The sequence below is a fragment of the Desmodus rotundus genome, chromosome 2 (genome assembly GCF_022682495.2).
Source record: "Desmodus rotundus isolate HL8 chromosome 2, HLdesRot8A.1, whole genome shotgun sequence".
NCBI lineage: Eukaryota > Metazoa > Chordata > Mammalia > Chiroptera > Phyllostomidae > Desmodus > Desmodus rotundus.
In genome coordinates this window covers 203,351,850-203,371,067 of record NC_071388.1, presented here as the reverse complement: position 1 = coordinate 203,371,067, position 19,218 = coordinate 203,351,850, and the positions used below count along the sequence as shown (strand labels likewise).

The following is a 19,218-nucleotide window of genomic DNA, read 5'->3' as shown; positions in this document are numbered from 1 at the left end:
TAAAACGGTTCTGGGTCTAACTTTCTATCCCAGAATATAAGTGATTATTTGATTTTTAAAAATCATCAATTGATTGCTTTACACAAATGTCACTTCAAAGAAGTTACATTCAGCTCAGTAATTCCAAAGTGCGGATACCTAATACACAATGCAAGTTTTGATGCATTTTAGTGAACTGCACCAACAGAAACGCTTTATGGAGACAAACTTATTTTAAACACATTATTTCCATTACCTCGTAAAAGGCTGACCTCTAATGAAGCTTTTTGCAAAAGATACTTTGCTTAGCCTGGACCTTTTTATTTGAATATCTGGGAAGCTGTCAAAATCGATCTCAAACTGCATCGTATTTAAGGTACAGAATGTCAACCCTTTACTGGGCCTCCTCGCCTTTCTTTCACAAGAGCGCCTTTAATATCCCCTAGCTTACATTTCCGGGCTCATGAGTCACTGAGCAATAAGCTCTAAGTTTCCTTTAGAATGCCACTCAAACAGCTCTTCTCCAGTATTCAGGGATCTGGCCCCCAAATACCTCATTATCCCACCCCCACTTCCCACCGTGGTCCTAAGCAACAAAATGAATTACCCACTATTTCTAGACTATGCCTTTTTACCTCTGTCCTCTAGCTTTGCTGTCCCTCCACATACTGTCTCTTCTGCAACCTTCCACTCCCAAATCCTTTCAGGCCTTCCAGACCTCCTAGGCACCGCCTCGCCCAGGAAGCCTTCCAGATTTTCGGCTAGGCGGAAGTGATCGATCGGTCCGATCTTCCCTGGGTTCCTCCCTACCACCTTGCAGTTCTTTCACGGGACTTTTATCTCCTCCTTCCTGGTATCGTGTTATCTGTGTACTGGTCTTATCACCCACACCAGAGCGCAAGCTCCTCGCGGGAGGAGACCGCGGGCCGGGGTTCACCTTTGAATCCCTCCGGTGCGGACGCCCAGGCGCCTGCACGCAGTCAGCGCTCAAGCCGGTTCAACAGAAGTCGCGAACGCTCCGGCCGCGCAATTCCTAACCAGAAGTCAGTTAGGCATTTTCCCGACAGAGGCATCGCGGAGACGCTACCTGCCCCCGGATCACAGAAAGTTTACGGAGGGCCGGTGTTTGGTGGAAATGACAGTTGGCCCGGGCCGCACTTCCCTGCCCTCCGGACTACGGCCGGGGACGCCCCAACGCCACCAGCCCGGCCAGGGAACCACGGAAGGGTGGCAGGCGAGCCCGGGGAGCCCAGACCCCGTCGCAGGCCCCTGGGCGCGGCGCCGGCGAGGGCCAGGCGGGAAGGCTCCGTGAGGGGGCCGGGCCGGGGCCCGGCCCCGTCGCAGCCACCCGAGAAAATGGAGGCAGCCCCGGGGACGGTGACTGGCCGGGGCAGGGCAGGCGGAAGCCGGGCCAGCGTCCGCGCCCCGAGCAGGGCAGGGCCGGGGGGTCACTCACGGGGCTGGGCCGGGCGGCTTCCTCTCCGCCTCCGAGTCGTCGCCGTCCCCGTCCTCGGCCGCCTCCGCCGCCTCGGGCTGCTCGCTCGGTCCCCGCGGCGCGGCTCGGGCGCTCGGCCCCTCCGTTGTCTTCTGCCTGCTCCTGCTCCCGGCAACGAGCTACCCTGGCGGCGGCTGCGCGGGCTGACGACGGCCCAGGGGCTCCCGCGGCGGCCGCCGCACTGCTGCGCTCGATCGTCCGGGCTGCAGCGGCTGCTGCTGCGGGCCCCGGCACCGCCTTTGCCTTCGCCTGCACCCGGCACCCGGAGGTTCGGTGTCTCCCAGGCCGCGCCGCTCCCCGTTCCCGGCCCGAGCCCGGCTTTGACGTGCGCACTGCGCAGACGCCGAGGGAGGGACGTCGGGCGGCGCCGCAACGCCCCCTTCCGCCTCGGGCGCCCCCTGGCGGCCGGGCGGACTCGGCGCCGGAGTCCCTGCTGAGGCCGAAGAGAGAGGGGAAGCAGGAAAAGCAGAAGCTGAGAAGAGAGTTCCTCTTCTTTCATCCGCCACTTAAATAGTGGTGCTCAGCCCCTTCTCTTCTGTCTAAGCACGCTTCCTGAGGTAATCTCACGCTCACTGTCCAGGACCACTTCCTCCGCTCTTAACAAAGATTTATGTCTGCTAAGACTTCATGTAGATTGACTCTGTCATCCTTGTGAGGAGCAGATCACTCCCATTGTAGCTTCTTCAGAGAGAGCGCGATGGAATGACAGCGATGGAACGATCCAGATTCAACATCCTGGATGTAAACCCCAGCTCCACCATCTAGTCTCCCTGGGCTCTCTCCTGCCCCTGTGCCTGGGTTCCTGCACACACACGCGAATACAGGACCGTGGGTTAATGAGGATGAATGAGAAAATGCATCGCAAATCCAGACAGCAGAATCTGGAACATAAAAATACCTACACGTATATTTTTGTTTCTTTCTGTTGCTTTGTTTTTTTATTGGTAATTGGACAGGGATTTTTGAGCATCTACAGGGCGCAGTCACTGTCCCTGCTCCTGAGACAAACAATAAACACATAAACCAGCACATATGTGACATTGGCTGGTTTTCAGTGCTACGGAGAAAAGCATCACAGGCCAAGGAAGGCAGAGAGGGCAGGGTATTGTTATTTACAGCTCTCCTGTGCAGGCAGCAGCTACATGAAGAAAGAGCATGCTGTGACCTGTGTGCATGGAAAGGCAGAGGGAACAGCAGGGACCAAGGCCCTGAGGTAGGACACCATGGACCCCAGCAAGGCCAGATCCCTGAGGGAGGGAAGAGGGCAGAGGCCAGCAGAGAATGGGGACCCTGTAGGCTGAAATGAGGCCTCTGGTTTTTACTCTGAATGAGGTGGGAAGCTATTTGGAGGGTTTCAAGCAGAGAAAGGATGTGGTCTGACATTTTAACAGGATCACTCAGGTTGTGCTGTGAAGACCAGACTGAAGGCAGGAGGCTTTCAGCTGGGAGACCCGTTAGAAAACTTTTGAAATAATCCAGTCAACAGAAGACAGCCTCAGTCCAGGGTGATAGCAGGGAGTAGTAAAGGGGTTGGGTTCTAGATGCATTTAAAAGGTAGAGCTGAGCCCTGGCCAGGTAGCTCAGTTGCTTAGAGCATTGTCCCTATACACCAAGGTTGCAGGTTCGCTCTCTGGTCAGGGCACATAGAATAGTCAACCAGTGAATGCATAAAGAAGTGGAACAACAAATTAATGTCTTCTCTCCCTCCCTCCCTCCTCTCTTTCTCTCCTTCCTTTCTCTCTCTAAAATCAATTTTTAAAAATTAAAAAAAAGGTAGAGCTGACAGGACTTCAATGATTTCTAACGTTTTTTTGTTTTTTGTTTTTTTCCCCTCAAGCAGCTAGAAAATACAATTTGGTGAAATGGGGAAGACTTAAACAGAAGCAGGTGTGAAGAGAGGAACTCGGGAATGCATGGGGGGGCATATTAACTTTGAATTGCCTGTGTTAGACACCCAAGTAGGAAGACGAATATAGAAGTCTGGGGTTTGAGGACAGGTCTGGGCTGAGGAGAGAATTTTGGGGGTCCTCAGAGTAAGTAAAGTCTCAAGACTCAATGAGATCATTTAGGGAATGAGTGTTAATAAAGGGCAAAGCCAAGGATGAGCCAGAAGCCTCCAACACTTGAGAGGTCAAGGAGATGACAAGAATCCAGCAAAAGATTTCTGTGGACAAGGGCCAGGGTGGCAGGAAAAGACCCAGGAGAGCTTCGTGTGCTGGAAGACCAAGGGCTAGGGGATGGATCAATGCCACCGATTCTGGCTAATAGCTCAGGTAAGGCTAATGTTGGTGACTGGTCACTGGTGTCAGCACCATAGAAGTGACTAGTGGCCTCGGTAGGAGCTATTTCAGCAGAGGTGAATGGAAAAGCCTTGGTGGAGCGGTCTCTAGAAAGAATGAGACCTGGACTGAGCTCTAGAAAGCATGGGGCTCTAGAAAGAGAGAACATGAGTGCAGAGAACTGGTTCATAAAGTGCTATTCTAAAGAGGACCAGAGAAATGAGGTGGTAGCTGGAGGAGAATGTGGGGTCAAATAGATTTTTTTTTAATTTCTTTTTTGTTTTGTTTTTGTTTTTAGGATGGGAGCTATTACAGACAGCTTAAGTGCTGATGGGGATGATTCAGTGGTGAGGGAAAAATGATGGGAGGTGTGGGAGGAGCATTTTCTGGAGAGCTGTCCTTGAGTGAGCGAGAAGAGGGTGCGCAGTGGACGGTCTGGCCTTGACACCAGTGCGGTGACCTTCACTCACAGAGACAGAGGGCAGGGAGCTGGTGGACGAGATGCCAGAATACGTGGCTGTTCCCTTCTAAGGGCTTCTGTTTTCTCAGGAAAACTGGGAGCAAGGTCATTAGTAACGAGTGGGGAGGGAAGAGAAGGAGTAAAACAGGACTGGTCAGCAGGGTTTATTCTGTGTGTTTCACCGGCCGCAAGTTGCTGAGGGGGTGGGAAGTTGGATCCAACCAGGGTTATTCTTGTTAGGGAACTCCATGGAGAAAGAGCAAAGGAAGGATAGGGTGTATACAAGGAAGTAATAATAATAATGGCCGACTGTTGAATCCAAGCCAGGTGGGAGGCAGTGAGGAAATGGGCGCAGAGGGGGGCCGTGGGAGGGGAGACACCCTGGAGGAGTTGGAGGACCCATGGAACGGTGGGTGAAAGGACTGTTGGGACCAGCACAGTACGGGGAGTGAGCTGGAAGGAAGGAGTAGCTGGCTGGAGAGCCAGGCTGCTCACACTGAGATTAGGGAAGGAGTAGTTTTCAGTAAATGGCGAGGCCTGGGGCAGCTTCTCAAACTCTAATGTCCATTAAATTACCGGGGGATATTGTTGAAATGCAGATAAGTGACTCCATTGGTCTGGGAAGAGGGTGGGAGGGTGGCAATTATTCTTAATCTTATTATAATCTTGATACCAAAACCTCAACAAATGTAACCCCCCCCCCCCAAAAAAAAAACCCAAAACAAAACACTAGACTAATCTTGCTAGTGCATGTATAGGAAAAACCTAATAAAAACAAATTTGGAATGTAAGTAAAATAGCAACATGTTAAAGGTAAAGTCCTTTCCCACAATTTATGTCAAGCCTATGAGGGGCTATTGGAAAGGCCAGAGAGAAGTCAGCTGACCGACAAGTCCTGAGCAGGCTGGTTCCCAAGCTGCTCTGAGCTTCTCTCGCAGCTGTGGAAGGGGGTGCCAGGCCTTCCTGAGTGAGCGGGACGCCAGTGTTATCTAATTTTGAAACTTTGTTCAATGAGGACTTACCCCCGCAGCTTTCTTTCTCTCCTCCCCCCCACCCTTTTTTAAGATGAGAGTTCTTTTTATTTTAGTCCCAAAGGGAGGCCTTTGATTGTGCTGACACCCCACAAAAACGAGGCAAGACCCAATTTCCCACAGAATCAAAGACCTCACGGGGGTGGATAACCCCATCTGCAAGTTTTTGATGCCTTTGCTGGAAGGGTCAGAGCAGGATTCCAGCAAGACGGGCAGAAATTTCTGGAGCAGGAACAACTTCTGAAGCCAGAGCAGAAGGAGCCCTGTTATTTGACCACTGGAATGTACACCTTCTCCATCCTTCACGGGGCTTTCTGGGAAGACAATTCTATTAACATATTTCTTCATAGGCACAACCTCTTCCTGAGAAATTCCTCCACCTTTTCACCTTGAAACCCCCTTCACAGAGGCGCCTCCCTCTCCAGGCTGAGTCCGTAGATCTCAGGGTCAGAAGGCACAGCCACGATTCTCCAACGTCACTGTCGGTCTCGTGTCAGTCTCCCATCACTGTAATTTCCCTTCCTGTCCTCCACTGCAGCTGGGTCATGGGATGAAGGCACCTCCCCACCTTAACTGCACCCACTGCGAATGGCCTTTGGAGCCTGACTCACAGCTTCCCTTCCCACCCCACTCCCTGCCTGACTTCTCCTGGGCAACATAAAGGCCACTCATCTAAGATGTTGGGTCTTTGTTCCCTCCCATTCTCAGTGACCTTCACTTCCAATCCATATCAACAGCCACTGTCGCTTAGCCCCACCCTGGTCTCTCAGGCACCACCACTCTACCTATGAAACTTGACCTTTATAACTCCCCTGCTTAATTGCTCCTCCCATCTACCCACCCTTCCCACAGCCCCAGACCCACCAAAACTTCTCTAAAGCTCACTGAAACTTTGTTTATTCAACAAGTACCGGGAGCTTGTGATTACTGAGGACTGGGCCTGGTAGTGGAACCTGGAGCCCTACGTGGTCCCTGCTCTCAAGGAGCTTGCAGTTCAGGAGACACACACAAGGCTGCAGGCAATTACGGCAGAGAGAGACTCGAAGCAGGAGTAAGGTTTAGTCAGTTGGAGATGGGAGGAAATGCTCAAGGAAAATCATGCAGATAAAACCCATAGCCAGAAAGCACAGTGAATTTGGGGAAGTGCATATGAATAGTTCAATCTATAGAAAGTGGACCTTGAGCTTGACAAGGCGAATTTTTTATTGCTATCTCTCTCCCTCCCCCAGCTTTATCAAGATATTATTAAAATATAACATGTGTACGTTTAAGGTGTACAATATGATGATTAGACACACATTATATTGCAAAATGATTGCCACGGTGAGGTTAGTCAACACCTTCATCTCCTGACTTAATCACAATTTTGTGTGTGTGTGTGCAGTGATATCATTTAAAACCTACTCTCTTAATAATTTTCAGTATATTATACAGTGTTAATTGTAGTGACCAGGCTGTACATTCAGTCCCCAGACCTCGTTTATCCTCTAGCTGGGGGTGTGTACCCTGCGACCAGACATCTCCCCATTGTTTCCACCTGCAGCCCCTGGCAACCACTATCCTACTCCCCAGTTCTCTGAGTTCAGCTCTTCTGCATTCTGCATGTAAATAAGGGCATGCAGCATTTGCCTTTCTCTGTGGAACGCATTTATTTCACTTAGCAGAAAGCCCTTGGGGTCCACCCATGTTGCCACAAATGGAGTTGAGGAGGGGAGTTGGCATAGATGAGGTAGGACAGCTAAGCAGAGGTCCGGCAATGAAAGGCTGTATCATCCTCGTTAAGAAGCCTGAGTTTCAACCTGAAGGCAGTGGAGGTAGGTTGGATGAAGGGGGCACTGGAACTTTAAGCCTCGGAGTGCCACGCTCAGATGTGTGTTCTCTAGATTTAGAAACGCCGTTCTGATCCCGTGTGCACGGTGGGTGAGGAGAAGGCCTGTCAGAGGCAGGGAGGTCAGTAAGAGGCATTGTCAATTCTGGCACCAGATCCTGGGGCCTGAGCTAGACTGTGGCAGTGCGCATGGGCAAGAGTGAATTGGTTAGAAAAAAAAAGATATTTAGAAGGAATATGTGGTGATTTGGTGGATGTAGATGGTAGGGGAGAAGGAGGAATAGGGGAGGGAAACATGGCTTTTGGATAGTGGGGCCAGTTAGTGAGACGGACACCATCCAGGAGTCATCAGGAGATAAGAGGAAAACTGGGACAGGTTATGTCCCGCAGGCACATGTCCAGAGGAAGAGTCGTTTAGTGCTGGAGGAGGATCAAGTACTACGAGGCTGGAAGTTATTGACGGGATGTGGCAACAGGAGGATTTTGGGGACCTAGGAGAGAGCCGGCCCAGTGGAGTGATGGGTGAAGAGGCACTGGGATGGCAGTGGGTGCAGCCCTGCCTTGGCTCCCTCCTGTGGCTTCTTCTGTCCTAAGTCCTTCCTGATTCCACTGTCCCTAGCTTTAACACACATACTCTCAGGATAAAAATGATAAGTTCTAGAAAAGGGAGTTTTATTTGTCCCGGTCAAAGCTGGCTCAGGTTTGATGGATTTATTTATATGATTTTCAAAAAAAGCTTTAGTATCAAAAATATACTGATGCAAAACTATAATTTGTTTTTCTCTCTGTTAAAACGGGAAAAGTATTGGTCTGCCCTTCATAAAAGCTCATGGTAGATAGTAGTCCCCTAGAGATGGCCAAGGCCCAGTCCCTGGAACCTGTGAATTTGCCACTTTATTTGATCAGGGGAACTTTACAGATGTGATTCAGTTAGGGCCTGAGGTGGGGGAGTTTATCCTGGACCATCTGCTGGGTTCCAGGTAATCAATCACAAGGAGCCCTGGAAGAGGGAGGAGGCAGGTGGTTCAGAACGAAACAAAGAGATTAGAATGTGCTCCCTGGTGGCTTTGAAGGGGCCAGGAGCCAGGAGTGACAAGAGCCTGCAGAAGCTGGAATGGGAGGGCAGGGGCCCTCTCCCAAAGCCTCCAGGAGGAATCTTCTTTGCTGACACCTTGACTGGGACCCCGCGAGTCTAATCTTGGATTTTTGATCTCTGACCCCAGATGATGATAAATTTGTTCTAAGCTCTTACATTTGTGGCGATTTGTTACAGCAGCACTAGGCAATGCATACAAGGCCGTAACAGCTTATTCTTTACCTTCTGCGTTGCCTACATAACAAAGATTCTTCTCTGGTTTATGCTGATGTTCTTATGTCCTTGGTTGTCTAAGAGAACCAAGTTTTCTCACTTAGGAAAGAGCTAAGAGTCTTGACAATCATGTTACTGCCTTTGTTTATTTTAAAAATTATTATCTATCCCTTTAAGTAAGTTAACGGAGTATTATTTCTCAGGACCTCATGATCCTACCTTATTCAGGTGTTCAAATCTCCAGACAACTTTTGGTATTTCGCCTTCCCCAAAGTGATCCTACAGGATACCTTTTGCACCTAGACTGCCTTTGAGATTTCACAAAGGATTTGTTCTTTCACCTTGTGAAAAGAGAAATGCCAGCAAGTAATCAGGTTTATTTGGTGATTACTACAGACGAGTCACAAGGGAAGAGCTGTTAAATCAGGGGACATGCTGCTTAGCTGTCCTGTCCTCGGGTTAACTGGGTCTGATAAAACGCAACTGAAGTCAGTTTCAGGAGCTATGCTGTGTGGAAATTCCTGCAGGTTTGTGAGCACCGTTCCTGGCCCTGGTGTTTCTTGGTCCTGCTGTACCCGAGGGTAGACAATCACAGGAGGTGTTGTCAGTCAGAATTTCCGCTATTTCTTTTTTTAAAAAAAATTATTGAATTTACTGAGGTGACATTGGTTAATAAAATTATATGTAGTTTTCTATGACACATCATCTGTTTATTGTGTGTTCACCACCCAAAGTCAAGGCTCCTTCCATCACCATTTACTCTCTTTTACTCTCTTCTACCTCCCCCATCCTTTTTCCCTCCAGTAATCATCATACTGTTGTCTGTGTCTATGAGTTTTTTCAGCTATTTCTTTAACATTTTTTAAATTTATGGATTGATTTTGAGAGAGAGAGAAACATTGATTTGTTGTTCCACTTCTTTTTTTAAAATTTGTATTTATTTTTTTATTTATTTTTAGAGAGAGGGGAAGGGAGGGAGACAGAGAGGGAGAGAAACATCAATGTGTGGTTGCCTCCTGCATGCCCCCTACTGGGAGCCTGGCCCGCAACCCAGGCATTTGCCCTGACTGGGAATTGAACTGGTGACCTTTTGGTTGGCAGGCCAGTACTCAATACACTGAGCCACACCAGCCAGGGCTGTTGTTCCACTTCTTCATGCATTCGCTGGTTGCTTCTTGTATGTGCCCTGACCTGAGGATTGAACCCGCAACCTTGGCGTATCAGAACGATGCTCTAACCAACTGAGCTACCCAGCCAGAGCTCAGCTATTTCTTAAAATGGTAACTTGGTCACAACTTAAAAAAAACTTTATACCCCTCCTTTTTTTTTTAAAGAAATTAAAAATTTATTTTTTCAGGTATAGTTTACATTCCCTATTATTTCATACTAGTTCAGGTATACAGCATAGACAACTTTTTAAATCTGAATCTAGCGTGGACTAGGGTGGCTGATTTCAGCTGGAAACTCATATCATTTAGCTACTGAGTTATATTAATATGCAAATATTTAGGACCAATTCCAGATTTATGTAGTCTTTTTACTTAATCTTTTTAGTGTATTCTAACTCTATGTTTAGTATATTCATGGAATATTATGTCAGGATTGTTACATCTGAAGTTTTTTTCTCTGTGAAGATTATGTTCCTCCATTTTTATAAATTAGATTTAACCCACTCTTACTCATTATGATAATAGATAGTTGCCTAAAATGTTTCCTGAAGTGACTTTATTGGTTTGGTTTATGCGCCACATAAACCAGTCTGTTTCCTTGCCAGCTGTACTTTTATCGATATGAATTCTCGGCAGATCTGGCACTTTGGAGACTTGTCAGTAATAGGTCACCCGCGGGCATGTTGCGTTGTCATCTACAGATGGTTTTGTGTTTTACTCCGGTGATGGCCTGGAGTACCAGCTACAGATGAGAGCGCTTGTCTTTGAGGAAGAAAGGCTGTCTCAGAGCTGGGAGGAAGGAGCGGGTGTGGTACTTTGGGGCTCAGGCTTCTGATGGCCTCATTTAAACAATGTTGAGACCATACCAGTAGACTGAGTCAGGAACAGGTGAGGGGAGATGATGAGTTTTGTTCAGAATATTGTTAATGTTTTGATGTTCTGTTTCCTGACTATATAAGACACCACATTCTTTTCTCTTAAGCTATACGTAACTCATAACAATTTGGTAGACCAGAGACAAACTTTGCTAACCAGAAATACATCATTTGTGAATATCCCCTTCTCCGTCCTTGATCCCTCCAAAATTCAGAAACGCTATGAGTGTTCTTAATTTCATGACAATATAGTTACTTGCATAGGTTCAATAAGAATCTGTCTTCTTTGCTAATAGGATGTAATTGGAAACACTGGTTACAAACCTCAAGGCTTTGCCTGAAATACCATATTTGGGGAGATGTTCATTTAATCAGAAATGACCTGATACTTTTAAGGAACTAAGGTTGACTTTCTGGAGCCAATGGGAAACAGGTACCATCCCCATTGGGAGAACTGGCCTGGTCCCTGGCTTACAAAGTTCCCAGCCTTACGGGTGAGTCTAAGGTCACTTCCTGCCAGGTCTATTAGCCTTGGGGCATTTGGGAGACCTTGAGGAAAGAGGAATTTGCTCAAATTTATAATTACTGCAGGTGAATTTGATGGCTTGGCTTTCTAGTCTCAAGATGCTTTCAAAAGTGTAATCTGAGATTCCTTATTAAAGCTCCAGCAAAACAGAGTTAAGGCCCATGTGGTAAATAGTGAGTCTTGCTACATCTATGCAAACAGGCCAGATTTAATGAGACCAGCCTTGATTTGAGATCAAGAAAAACCTTTCTTTGAGATTACCTTTGGAAACGGAGGGCCACGAAAAAGAGAAGTTGTGTGTTTCAGCACCAGCACATGCTTCCAGGTTATCAGACTCTTGCCCTGCTCATGACCTTTGAGTTTTCTTGCACCTTGTTGTAAATTGCAGGTAGCTGATGACTGTGCAAACTGCCTGGTCTGATGAGATTTCATCGACTTCCTTCTGCCACCCTGGTGGGAAAACCAGTTTCGTTACCTACCTTTACACTGGACTGGACCTGTTGCCTTGTCCAATGGTCGAACCTTACCAAAATCTCAAGTGTTCCTGATTTCTTCAATCCAATTACAATCCTTCAAGCTAATGTCTCAGAGTTTTCTGCCACTTGCCTGATTCAGCATCACCAAGTACTCAGACTTGACCGCTCAGCTCCCTATCAGGCTTGAGGTTGCTTTGCAGGTGGCCTTTCCCTCAGAATCCAAAGAAGCCCTGTGAACTGAAGCCTGGTGACTCGGCATTGACCTTGAAGGAACCAGCACCACAGCAGACCATGCACAGGGTTGGAATTCTCCCTGGAAAAGCTGCTGCTGGACCGCTAAGGAAGTCCAACAAGATGGGTCACGCATGCCCTAGGACGAGAGGTAGCCAAGACAATGCACAGCATCACCAAGAACATAGATGTCTTTGCTTCAAGGAACTCAAGGAGGTTCTATAAATATAAATTATATTGAACTTCAAAAACTTAGTACCACAGCAAACAAACTAACAAACAAACACGAAACAAGGAACTCATGCAGTGGGGCAACACGGTTTCTCCTGCTGGCCTCTGGTGTCCACTGGGCTGGTTAATTTCAAGGTCCCACTCCTGGCTCTTTACTTTAATAACAACTTTTGTACTATTACTTCCCTATTTTAGGCATCCATCTTTTAAGACGTCTCATCGCCAGGACCCTTAAACAACTGACCTTTGCCACCACCTCTCAACAGATGGATCAATAGTTTCATAGGAACAACGCCGGCCAGAACCCTGGAGAGACCGTTTCTTGGGCCCTGCGTCATCCTGCTGGGAGGTTTCTGCTCACCTCTGAGTTGTTCAGTGACCGACAACATGCATCTTAAACAACGGGGGTACTGACGAGGTTGGACTTGATGGGAGCCCTGGGCAACCTCAGAGTGAGGGGTAAGCAGTCTCCCCACCCTCCTGTGCTCAGAAATGACAGACCAGCTAACCACAAAGGAACACACTCTCCTCCTAGTTTCTGCAGGAAGTCTCCTCTCCATCTTTCCTTGTAATGCCTGTAAGACTCCGAGATGACTCCCTCATCTACCCACTTCTAAAAAACCCCAGGCTTCCTTCCTTTTCTTTGAGATGTTCCTCATTAATGAGTTCTTTCCTTATTGTAATAGCCTGAGTAAAACCATCTCCTTCATTATCTGGTGAAAATTGTCTGTCATAGCTCCAGAGAGGACCTCCCTTGGATGGCAGCCAGCAAGTCACCCCGACTGTCCTGTGGGTTTGTATGAATATGCAGCAGGGTTAGATCCTACTTTCCCTTCCCGACAGGTGCCTCCCATCTTGGTGGCCCCAGTCCTGATTCTGGGACGTCCTATTTTAGCTGGAGCTCCCAGTTCTCCTTTATTACAATGACAGCAGTCCCAGTGGGAGTGGTCAACGATTTGCTGGCTCCCTATACTAAGTTTCCTCTAGACGGTCTTGGATGGAAGATCTGAGCTTCCAAAGATGAATATGCCCATCCTGCTATGCTTCATGCTATGCTATTATCTGGTGGAGGACACCTATCTCGAGAGTGTTCGTTGGGGGAAATAGGTAAGGCTCTGTGTCCAAGTATCCAAGTAAGTCTGAGACCAAGGGTTTGCAGTTAGGTGGGGCCAGGAGCAGTGGGGCTTCTGGCAGGGGTTACAGAGAGCAGGGGTTACAGGGGAGGAGCTTGCGGGTATGCTCCTGGCAGCAGTGGGGCCCCACAATAGCAGGGATTCCTCTGTGCTGCCACTCTTCTGTCCATATGGGTGTGGGCCAGAGTTCAGAAGGCTCTTCGACACCCTATAATCTGCCATGAAAAAGATCATATTTACCTGCAGTTCTACAGGTAGTTAGATCCTCCTACCATTAGCGGGGAGGGTTGAATGATCTCGGTTCCTGGAGAATGATGTCATTCTTAGGTGCTTGGAGGGGGTAGCTAGAAGGGAACATAGGCCAAGCTGAGGAATGTGCCATGGTTCTCTTGGGTGGTTAGCCCCTTGGCTGGTGGGAGTGTGTGTGTGTGTTGCCTACAGGTGAGTGGATGTGTGTGAGAGTGACCACGAATGTGTATAAGTGTGAGGGAGGTGTGCAGAGGGAGTCAGCCTGCAACACTTGCGTAGAAAGCCCTGGCCCGCCCAGAACAGTGCATGCCTGCTGGACTGGTCAGGAAGACAAGTAGACACAGAGCTCTATCAATCTGGCATCTTCTGGCCAGTTCATTCCTTACCGCCCAAACTGGGTTGAGCCTGCCAGGAGGGACAGGCTTCAATCCAGGCATACCTGACCTCTTACTGAAGGGCGACCCATGACCTCTGGCAGGGTAAGCACTTGCTTACCTTCTGGAAGAAGGACTTAGGGGTCAGGGCCATCCAGGCAATGGGATGAGGCACCAGGACCACACTCAAGCAGTGGCCTTGGCTGGAATCCAGGCTTCTCAACACCTGCTGCAGTGGAAGAGAGCCCTGGGAAGCTGCCCCCACTGCTTCCAGAAAGGACTATTCAGACCTAGATGGTACAGAAGATGGGCTCTTGTGAGTCCAGGTGTGATCCGGGTGACAGTGTGCCATGGCACATGCCCAGACTGGTGCAGCTAGGCTGTAGGTGATGGCTTGGCACCTGGCTGCTACTTTCCAGCAGGCAGGGCCCCCCAGGCGGAGCTTCAGTGTGTCTGGCTATCTTAGGATCGATGGAGAAGATGTTGTTTATATTGCCACAGTGTCTGAGGCAAAGTATATGAGGTTTACAAAGTGTGCTGGAGATGACCCAGGTCAAATCCATCCACTGGAACTTGACTCCTTCCTCTCAGGCTGAGGACCCACGCATATAGTCACGATCTCAGAGCAGATTCTGCACACCCCCGTGCCTGCAGCCATACTGATTCCACATTCGCAGCTCGCGCTACTAGCCACCTCTAGAACCATTCAAGGAGATTTCCAGCCACTTCCCCACCAGTGCAGGAATAGGGACTGACTATGCTGTAAACAAAGTTTCAAATGAAAAGAGATCAAAGTTACTTTTAAAATGTATAAAATACAAACAAAGTAACGTTCGTTGTTACAAGTGTCCATCCCCTAGTCTGTAGATCTGAGTTGATCACAGGTGTTCAGTGGTCCAAGCGCATTTTAGAGTCATTACAACCACCCCGGAGCACAGAGTAGGTTGTGGGTAGATGAGCCACCTCTAAGAACAAAATCCTGCCCATTCACCAGTAATCATCGCCTGTTCCCGATTAAAATGACCAAGCAAATTAACCCTAACACTATGGGATGTTTTTATTTAAAATTACATTACAACCAGCCCAATTTCTATCTCAGCATTTGAAATGTAAGTTCCATCACTAATTGCTTTAACAAAAATTATCTCTGGAGAAGTCATCTTGATTAAATCAAGGGACAAATTACATCATGGAAAATATTTAAAAACATGTTGCTATTTGCCAGGCTATCTTAACAACAACAACAAAAAGCCACCTCAATTCTGCATTTTTGTGTGACCTGTCATTTTTGAATGTAAGTTTGCTACACAACTTCATACCTTCACTTGGCATAACGGGCCACATGTATCCCATCACGTACAGAATGATATACAACACTGAGCATTTCCACATTTGCTCTCTTCTGCCACAGAGGTAATATAGCAATGGGCAATTCCACCCCTGAAGCAATTCATTAATAATTCTCTTCTCTGAAAGTAATGAATGTCCTGAGTCACCACTTACCCAAGTCTCCTTGTAAGCTTATTTTTCAATGCCCTTCCCTGATTCTTACCATTGTGACCTGCAAACCGGAAACATTTGATATCCTGCAGAACTCTTCCAGATCAAACCCTGATTTTACTTTAAATATTACCCCACTCTATTGAGAAATGAAATCCTTTTATAAAAAGCATTTCAAAAACCAAACTAAAATTTCAGGTGTTAAACTCAAGTATTGTACAAATAGCTAGATAGTCACACACTAAGACAGCTCTAACAAAACTGATACAATTCAAAATGAACAAATCCCTTGCAGTGGTTGGGGGGAGATAAAGGTGGACAGGAAGGGGGGAGGGAGCTGGATTCTAAACCAGGGGTCAATTTTGCCCTTGCCGGGTAGCTCAGTCGGGTAGAGAGTCATCGCAATGTACCAAGGGTATGGGTTCCATTCCTGATCAGGGCATGTACAAGAACCAGCCAATGAATGCTGGATGGGTGGAACAACAAATTGTGTTTCTCTCTCTCTGTCTCTAAAATCAATTAAATAATAACAATAACAAAAGAAAAGAAACCAGGGGTAAATTTCAGCATTCTTCCCAAATCTACTCCCACTTACCTAAGAGTGTTCCTTCATTTCTTTAAAAATCAACGGGGAGCTTTGCACCAAACGAAGGTTTCTATCTTTCCCATGAAAAAAGAAGAAGTTTTATATTTTCAGCTTCCAACTTCACAATCCAACTTTACAAAACTTTACAAAAATCAAAGTTCATGGCCTCTCAGCCCTTTCAGGTCTCTGGTTCTCTGGGCCTACGGATTGTTTGTTCTCTGGATGCTCTTTGCTCCTCGCTGAGTCATTTGGGCTCCCTGCCTTCCCCGGCTGGGAGCCAGCACCTCTCACAGTTCAGTTGTGACTGTACAGTTCCAATGAGGTCATCGATTAATATGGTGCCTCCAATCTTTCTTCTCTCTGTTCTCTCTTTACCCCCACCCCTCTGCACCCCCTCATCTAGCCTTTATTCCGGTCCCACCATCAAAATAAGCACACTATACCCAACAAGTTTTGCAAGGGCCCTTCCTGAAGCCCATAATGACAATCCTACAGTGTTTGAGGGTAGAAACCAAACAATTCACAAAGATTTTGAAGACTGCTTTTTTATATCATGAAGTAATAAGTTTAAAATAGCAAATTTTTTGGAGACTCTACATGCTCGGGTCCTGTGCCAGAGGCTTTACCTATGTTAACAGCTGCTCCTAAAACAAAAGGGGAATATTATTTTTCATAAAATGTAAGACATCTTGATTGTAAGACTCATTGTTACATATTGTAACATTAAGAAAAAAAACCAAACTCTATTAACTACATTGTAACCTGCCATTGATTGCAAATGGGAGATCCTCATTTCAGAGATATTAAACGTGAAAAAAATAAAAAGTGCATCTCAGAAGTGATGATGAGGAATGAATTTTGCAGACGGGGCCGCTGAAGCTCAGAGAAGCACGGTACTGTGGCCAGACCGCAGGGCTAGAGAGAGGCAGAGCTGGGTGTCAGAAGCTTCCAGAGTCCACTGCCTCTCTAGAGGTTTGAAGCCTTTTTTTGTCCTGAGTGGCTTCTTTTTCCTTGCCTGCCTGTTCTCAGGAACCAGTTTCTAAGCCCTCTGTCCTGGAAAACAGGCCCTCCCCCATCAGTTCCCAGACAGCTAACAGAGCTAAAACAACTGCCTTTTTGAGACTGCTCCCCCTCGTCAGGGCGCCTAATTATAGAGACTGTGCATTCTGCTGTGGCTGCATTATTTTTGGCGGTGGTAGGGTCGGAGGGGGAGGAGTGGGTGTTGGTGAGTTTGGTGATGGCTGTGCAACCTTCCCCTTCTCCCGCAGCTCCTGTTTCCCTACCTCTTGCCCCAAGGCAGCTGAGGGAGGGCCACAGTGCTTGCAAGTGAGTGAATAAAAGCTGATTTAGGGAGCCCTAACTGGAGTGGGTTGGGCGTCATTCCACAGGGCGAAGGGTCACCAGTTCGATTCCTGGTCAGGGCACATGTCTGGGTGGCATGTTTGGTCCCTGGTCAGCCTGTGTAGGAGAGAAGGTGGCTGACCGATGTTTCCCTCTCACTTTGAGGTTTCTCTCCCTCTTGTTCTCCTTCCCTTCCCCTCTCTCCAAAAATAAATAAATAAAACATTTGTTTTAAATAAGCTAATTAAGGGAGCCAGAAGCTACTGGGAAAATCTGCCCAAACGCCCTCTCCCATCAGACCTTCTTGCTCTTCTCTGTCAAATGAGCTGCCCCTCTGATCGCTGAGTCAGCTTCATGCCTGACATTGTGGAGTTTTGTCCCCTCTGAACTGACGTCGTCCGTCTCCAGGGGCGAGCTTCCAATTGTTGAGCCCACCTGCCTGCTGGCTCAGTTCATTCAGCGGTTCAGTCAACATGTAGCGCCCACCTGCTGCACACAGGTATTCTGAAGGTGACCGATAAACCAACACAGACACGGTGTCTGCCCTCGTGGGGTTCACAGCCCAGGGAGAAGGACAGATGTCATCAAATATGTTTGTAAATAAGCATAAAACAACAATCAGGATAAGAACTTCTCAGGAAGAGCTGTGGCAGAGAAAGGCCACATATTCTGTGTGCTTCCCTACATTTCCCACGCCCCCATGCAGTTTGGGCTGGGGCCATGTGATTAATTTTGGCCCAAGACCTTGAGTGGACGTGATGTGGGTCACCTCCAGGGAAAGACTGGAAGAGCGGCTGCATCTCTTTCCACCCTCTCTGATCTGCTTTGATGACCTTGGGCACCATGCAGATGGCGGGGCTGCGAGAGGAAGGAGCGCCGCCCAGCCCACTCTGAACTTTATGGTGGGGGGAGATGAACCTGTTGTGCTTGCTCACTGAGGCCTCAGGCTTGACTTGGTGGCTGTTGGTAATTCCCTTAACTAATACAGAATTGCTTCTTATGAGGGAAAACAGGGAAAGAACTGACCGGGCAAAGGACCAGGAAAGGCATCCTCATCCTTAGAAAAAGTGAGGTTTAGTCCGGGGCCCAAAGGAAGAGTAGGAGTTAACCTGGAGAACAGTGTGGGGTGGAGCAGTCTAGACAGACCAACAGCTTGTGCAAAGGCCCTGTGGTTAGAGGGTGTGTGATGGAATGGACAAAGGGCAGAGGGACAGGAGGGGCTCAGTCATCTACTATCTGGCTGATCTGAGACAAAGCCTGATGTCCAGGCCACACACCGCCAAGTCCTCTGGACTGCCATGGGCTGCAGGATGGGTCCCCTAGGCTTGGAATTGGGTCAACTTTGCCCTCCCACCTCCTTGGCCCCTCACAGCTGGTTGGTAGCCACCTGGGCAGCATCTTGCCCATGGTCAACTCCTTTGTTGTCCTGTCTATTGTGCTGATAGGACCAGAGGGCCCTGGGGAGGGCTCGGGGCAGGAGTCCCGGGAAGCTCTTACCCGGTATCGCTGGGGACAGAACCAGAATGCAGTGAGAGGAGCCTGAGGGTAGCTGGGCAAGAGGCTCAGCAGTGAGAGGACCAGGTTGAGGGCGACAGGGTAGGGAAGAGGCTCAGGGGTGGGGGCACCGAGGCCTGTGGAGCCCCTCTCATGAGGTGCCACAGGGCCATGCCTGCGTCTTGTGAACAAGGTGGTGTAATGCAGCAGGCTGGTTGCCCAGTGCATGTTTCCGGGGTGCCCCAGAGGCCCCAAGGGGGTGTGGGAGGCTGGGTAGCCCCTGGTCCCACTCACACTGGTGCTGTGGTGCCCCCTGCTCCACCTTGTCTGGCCAAGGCTGTGTCTGTCATCTCCCTGTCCAGCTCTCCCTGTCACACACCTGCTCAAAACCCTGCTAACGGCTCCCCTTTGAGCACAAAGGAAACTCGTGTCTAGAGTCCCAGGACCCCTAAGCTCTGGTCCCTGACCACCTTCCCATCGTTTGCCTTCCTAATCCTGCCCTCGGCTGGACTGAGCACCTGCCCTGTCCCTCAGTGGCCCGCGTCTCAATCCCTTGGCGCAGGACAGATTGCTCTCACGGCACAGAGGACCCATTGCAGCAGATCTTGTCTCTGCCTCAGTGATGTTCGGTTCCTCTTTCTGCCCTGAATTT

General features: G+C 48.4%; 1 protein-coding gene across 3 annotated transcripts in view; it reads right to left on the bottom strand.

Moving 5' to 3' along the window:
- The window catches only part of CAB39 (calcium binding protein 39), an 85,335-nt gene extending 69,418 nt beyond the window's left edge, over positions 1-15,917 (bottom strand). The window contains exon 1 of one of the 3 annotated variants that reach the window (XM_045197993.3): positions 15,741-15,917. The gene's annotated coding sequence lies outside the window, so the exon portion shown is untranslated. Of the gene's footprint in view, positions 1-614; positions 954-1,435; positions 2,061-15,740 lie in introns of those variants that run through there. The other 2 variants (XM_024564291.4, XM_045197994.3) reach the window with 2 other exon arrangements.
- Between the last annotated feature and the right edge of the window lie 3,301 nt (positions 15,918-19,218).